Genomic DNA, 6,000 nt, shown 5'->3' on the forward strand with positions numbered 1-6,000 from the left:
CCCCCTAACCCTAACCCCCAGATGTTGCGCCTGGTGTGGCCGGCCTCCCCTGCACCCCCCACGCTACGCCACTGGACCTCCAAACCACATACAGTGTCATGTGCCGTATAAGGCTGCCTGTAGGCTTTTCTGTCTTGAGAGCCTTTGCAGAATTTAAAATGAAATCTCTCACGATGGTGAAGATGCATTAGAAAAAGAGAAAGTGGAACCGAGGTGCAAATAAAAAGAAGGCAAATGTGGTTTTTCAGATTTCATTATTTTTATGCCCATTACATTGTTTTGCATGAAGGCTAATTCCAGCATTGGAACGTGAACCTGTGCTCAGACCTAAAATAGGTCATGTAATGACGAAAATAAAAAGGCTATCTGAAATTGCAAATTGCCCAGCTCTGTGGGGCTTCAAGATCTTCATGAAATTTTTTAGCAGTTTTTGCATATAACATGACTGTTCAGACCAGCAATAAGCCACCTGGGAGGCAGGGGCACCTTGCAAACCCTTGGGGTTATCTGAGTTTCAAAGGTGATTTCCAGACATGCTTGAATCCAGCCCCCTCCTTTTTTGGAACCTAAGAGCACAAGTGTGAGTAATAATTCCCAACTTCTTTCTATTTCACGCACGCCTCCATTCATCAGATTAGCACCAGACCCCAACCAGTCACCATCCTCATGTAAATTCTGTGGACTGCCTGCTTATAAACCATGTAAAGCCACGATTGCTCTTGACTCATGGAGCATTTCCAGTGTGTGAGGTCTGACTTCAAATTGCTTTCTCAACCCGACAGTCAATCCCAGTTTCCTCCCTGAGTCAGAAGCTGAAGAAACACTGTCTGGAGGTTCCTCGTTAGCCCATCTTTACTCCAGTCCTGTTAGGCATGGTTTCAGTCTGCTCCTCCAGCCTTACTCATGAACCGAGTTCCTGGCTTGTGCGTTCAGGAAATGTACTAGGCAGGAAATAGACTAGGAGCCATTTCCTTTCCTGTGCGGGAGGGAGGTGATGATGAGCCTACAGAGAAGGGGGAGCCGCACATTAACACAGCTGGAATATAGAGAGCTGCATGGTGCAAGGATGTTATTCTTGGGTCGTGGGAGGAGAACGATTGCCAGCAAGGAGGCTCCAGTGCCTTGGGCAACAGCACAGCCAGCCACTCCCTTGGAAGAGAGTCATTGTTTCCTATTTCTGCATAGCAATGAAGCAGCCACTTTCAAAGATCAGCCCAACAAGCAGACAGGATTTGATCTGAGAGCTCTCCAATCCAGAGACCTCAGTTTCTGAATAGCGATGAACATGAGTGGGTGGGAATGTAGCGGTGACCTTTCTAGGCCACTTGGTTATGAAGAGACACAGCGGGGGAAAGGATGGAGGTGATTTGTGTGCGTGCCTGTTCCCTGGGCTCTCCTGGCTCTCCTTTGGCTGGCAATGACACGGGGCTCAAGCTCCTGGAATTTTATTGCAGATCTTATCAGTCTAACAACTCACTGATTTCAGCGAGCTGAAGGACAACAAGAGCATGCAGTACTTTCTTTAAAAAAAAAAAACAACCTTCGATTAAATTGTAAACATGTGATGGTTAATAACATCAAACCAGTTTAATTCCACTCACCAAATGACAGCCAAATCAAGAAAGCAGAGATGGCCGATGTTTTATGTGTCTTTTTTAAAAGAGCATTTTATTGATCTTTTAGTAAAATAGCATTGATCAAGTCCAACAAAACCTCTAGAGTGTTACATGCTTATATCAGTCCAATATAAGAAGGAGAAAAATGAGCGAGGGCACTGTCAAATTACTGGCTCATTGAATATATTGCCAAGGCTTTAACTATCTGTGACACAGCCTCTCCATAAGTAAGCAAGAGTGGCTGGAGGTCTTACATCAGCGTCACTTCTGCTGACATAATTGATACATGGGGGATCAGGCCAATGGCCCTTCTAGTCCACAGTGGACAACTGGGTGCCTGTGGGAAACCCACAAGCAGGATTTGAGCAGAAGAGCACACACACACCTCTTTCCCCTGGTTGCCTGCCACGTCTATTCAAAAGCACTGCTGCCTCCGACTGTGGAGGCAGAACATAGCCATCATGGCTAGTAGCCATTGATAGCCCTCCTGTCTAACCCCCTTTTAAAGCATTTCTGCATTCCTGCACTGCCCCAATGTGGAATTATAACATTAAAAAAATTAAAATTTTAATTGCCTCAGTTGATCTGCAAGGGTTTTTGCATTAAAAAAGAAAGTTCACTATACATACTAAACAACAACCTGTCATTGCAGTAATGGTTGCAATCCTAAGCACATTTACCCCAAAGCATACTGAATTCAATGTGGCTTTCTTTAGAGTATATATGTTCTGTATTCTTCACTGTTGGATAGAAGAAGGTGCTCCTTGCCAAGCAGGGGTAAGAATCTTCTGAAATTTCCCCTGCTAACCTGTCCTTCCCCTTTCTTTTTGGCCTCTGGCTTCCGTAGAGGGCAAAGGTGGGAAACCTGTGGTACTCTGGGAGTTTCATGACCTCCTTGAGGCACCCACAACAAAGTCAGTGGTCAGAGATCATGGGTGTTGCAGTCACAAGTTCCTTTCCCTGCCTTAGTGATAGTGAGTTGCCCAAGGGTATATTTCTGAATGCTCATTCATTACCCTATGACTACAGTACGCAAGTGAGGACTTGCATGCCTAGAAGAGACATCACAGGTTTGACAGAGCCAGCATACCCTTAAATATAGGACTTCATTTATTCTAATCATTTGCATGCTCACCTGGTAGTCATCAAGTGATAACAAGAGGTATACCATCATGTATGGATCAGCCATAAGACTATGTAAAAAATATCCATAGCTGAGATGAGCGTGCAAAAACCAGTTCTAACAACAACTACAAGAAGGCGCATTTTGTTTCAGGACCTACTAGCATCAATGGCTGGGGCAACCCATTCAGATGGGCAAGGTACAAATAAAATTAACAACAATTAGACATGACATCACAGATCAGATCTCTCAGTGTCTTTTTCTTTAATTAAATTATTATTATTAACCGTCCTTCATCGTAAGACCTCAGGATGGTTAACGGAATAAAATACAGGATAAACAAGTATATAATTTATTATTAAAAGCAAGTGGGGGAAATCTGATTTTGAACATGGTACTTTTGCCCCTGTGCTAGGCACAGCAGAGGAGCCAGAAGAGGAGGAGGAGGAGGAGGAAACTTGCACATGCTGGTGTATTTGTATAGACACAAATAATTACTATAATATAAATAGGAATACATCTAACCACTGCAGGAAAGGCAGTGACCCAGGTGCATGCTTAGCCTGCTATTCAGGTGGCAAGTGTTGATGGGCAGCTCCAGGGCCCCTGCTCTCCCCTCATATGATTATTTGCCTTTAAATTAGACTTGAATCAGATGGCCCTTCCAGTAGAGGACCCCTTCTAACCGAGAACTTTTCTTCCAACATCCCTTCAAATATAAGACTAGCCTCTATAAAGTCAGACATATGGCCTCCCTGCCCTGTACTGTTTTCCAGCCCCAACCAACGGCAGGGCAATGATATTAACCACCATGGGGACAAAGGCAAGTACCCATATTTCAGCCGGGGATGGGAAAATGTGTCGATCTCAGTTTCTCTTAGTTTCTCATTGTTCCAATCTTAGTTCAGTTATTCATATTTATCCATCAGTTTGTGAATTTTTACAGAAAGTCTTCATGCAAATCTGTCAGCAAATTTCTCTTAGTGTGGATATTTATACAAATACATATTGCCTACATATTACACATTTTTGCAAAGCCATTTGCCCTAATATAAAGCACCCTTGCATGTTATTTTCACTAAGGTATGCACTTCTATATTATCCCAGTATATATGTGTATTCTTTTACACATTATCTAGCTGGAGAACTGCATTGCAAAATTCAGAGAAGTGAGAATTCTGAAGGATTGCTGTGTTTCAGTGTACAGTGGTACCTTGGATTAAGTACTTAATTCGTTCCGGAGGTCCGTACTTAACCTGAAACTGTTCTTAACCTGAAGCACCACTTTAGCTAATGGGGCCTCCTGCTGCTGCCTTGCCGCCGGAGCACGATTTCTGTTCTCATCCTGAAGCAATAGTTCTGGGTTAGTGGAGTCTGTAACCTGAAGCGTATGTAACCCGAGGTACCACTATATTGTTTCAAAAAGTACAAATTAGGTAGGTTTGTCATTCAGTCAGAACTGAATTGAATTGCCCCCTCCCTAACTGCAGCTTATTTTTGCCCCTTTGTAGCCAATACAGCATGGGGGGGGCAATTTTCCAAGGAAAAATGGGATGAGAAGAAAGAGTTAAACCTCCCTACCACCACCAGTGCTGTAGCCCCAATCCAAACTGCCTTATCAGCAAAACAAAGGACATTGGACCTCCCACATCACATTAACGTCAGCCCTGAAGATGTGTGGAACTTGTGAATTGCATGAACTGATTCATACAAACCCCCCGAACATGTTCAACACACCTTCAGGAGGATGATTGGCAAACGAGAGTCTGTGGAGTTCAAAAGACACAGATCAAGTTTCTGTCAACTACCTTTTCTTTTCACCAACACTTTTCACCCACTTTATGATGTTCAGCTTAAGATACAGATCAGAAATACTGAAGTACAAGGTGCCCCCATCCAGTGTCTTAAGCAAATGCTCTTGGGAATTGTATTTTTGCAAGATACTGCAAAAAAAAAAAGTTGTATAAAAAAGTTGTATAAGAACCACATTAGGAAACCACATTAGGAAACCATTAATCTTTTAATTTTGAAACTGGCACAACTTGTGATAAAATCCTGACTGTTTCTTGCCAAATAATAGCGGCTGTCACCATTTTTTAAAGAAATGCATTTTTCAAATCACATTATCCCAAAAGCAGATATTACATGATTCACCACAACATATTTATTAGTGTTGGAAGGCAACTTTGCCTTCCGATAATTGATAAATTTCACCGGAATCTGCAATAACAATGAAAAAACGTTACGGCTTTGTTCAAGAAAACCACATCATTTATTAAAATCAGAGTACCACAGAAGTCTCTTTGGTACAGTGATTTAATAGACATTGTGCACATGAACAGCAAGTCCTGTTCATATGTCAACCTATCATTTCCCTACAGTTACTAATGTATTCTAAACAGAGGTGGCTCCATGTCTTGGGGGTGCACTTGGAGAAGATTCCTGCAGGGTGCCACCCTCCTTGAATAGCCTAAACTTCTACTCCCCCTGTGGCTGCTGCCCATTTGCTTAATTTGTCCTTCTGAACCCAATCTGTTATGCTGACTAGAGGGAGAGGCCAAGACATGTAGAGGGAGCCAAGGCAGCTTCTCCTGTTGCTGCTCTGAAGTACCACAAGCAAGCAGGGTCACAGGACTCGGGGGGGGGGAGGGTGTGGCAGGAGGGATGTCAGAGAATTCCAACGAAAACAGAAATCACTGATGTTTGCTTATTTGTTCCATGTTCAGAATGGAAGTCAATCCAGTGAATATGATCTGTGTTCACTATTGTTGCTTTCAGTCTACAAAAATACATAATTGATTATAATCAAAATCTTTCTTGGTCGTGCACATTGTGTTCTCTCTGCATTAAAGTGAATGGGGTAGAATACTGTAATGACAACACAACTTAACACACAATTTACATATTTATGTACTTCACACCTCAAAGTAAATTGTATAAATTCCGTAATTTATTCATCCTGCTGCCCACTGGGGCTAATGTATTATTTTTTGCAGAAGACAAACTGCAGCAGAAAAGAAGCAGTGCTGCATGTAATAAATATAGGGTGAAACAACAGCAACAACAAAAAGCCTTATTACAATCTCAGTGGGCAGTTGTTCTCTGTTGGTGCCCTGATTATATGCCCTACCTATACAAGGGCAGATAACTGATCAGTAGCGGCTAGAGTTTTCAAACAGTGAAAATCCAGACAGAAAAGTTTTTGAGCCTTTTTAAAAGGAAAAACACCCAAAATGACACTGCCAGCATGGGTTGCTATAC

The 6,000-nt window shown here is 42.5% G+C and overlaps 1 long non-coding RNA gene across 1 annotated transcript in view; it reads right to left on the reverse strand.

The window, feature by feature from the left end:
• Positions 1 to 981, reverse strand: part of LOC307218078 — a 29,616-nt gene extending 28,635 nt beyond the window's left edge. The window contains exon 1 of the long non-coding RNA XR_013839743.1: positions 857 to 981. This is a non-coding gene — a long non-coding RNA (uncharacterized lncRNA). The remainder of the gene's footprint in view (positions 1 to 856) is intronic.
• Positions 982 to 6,000: the final 5,019 nt, after the last annotated feature.

Source organism: Podarcis cretensis (genome assembly GCF_951804945.1).
Source record: "Podarcis cretensis genome assembly, chromosome: 6".
NCBI classification, from domain to species: Eukaryota; Metazoa; Chordata; class Lepidosauria; order Squamata; family Lacertidae; genus Podarcis; species Podarcis cretensis.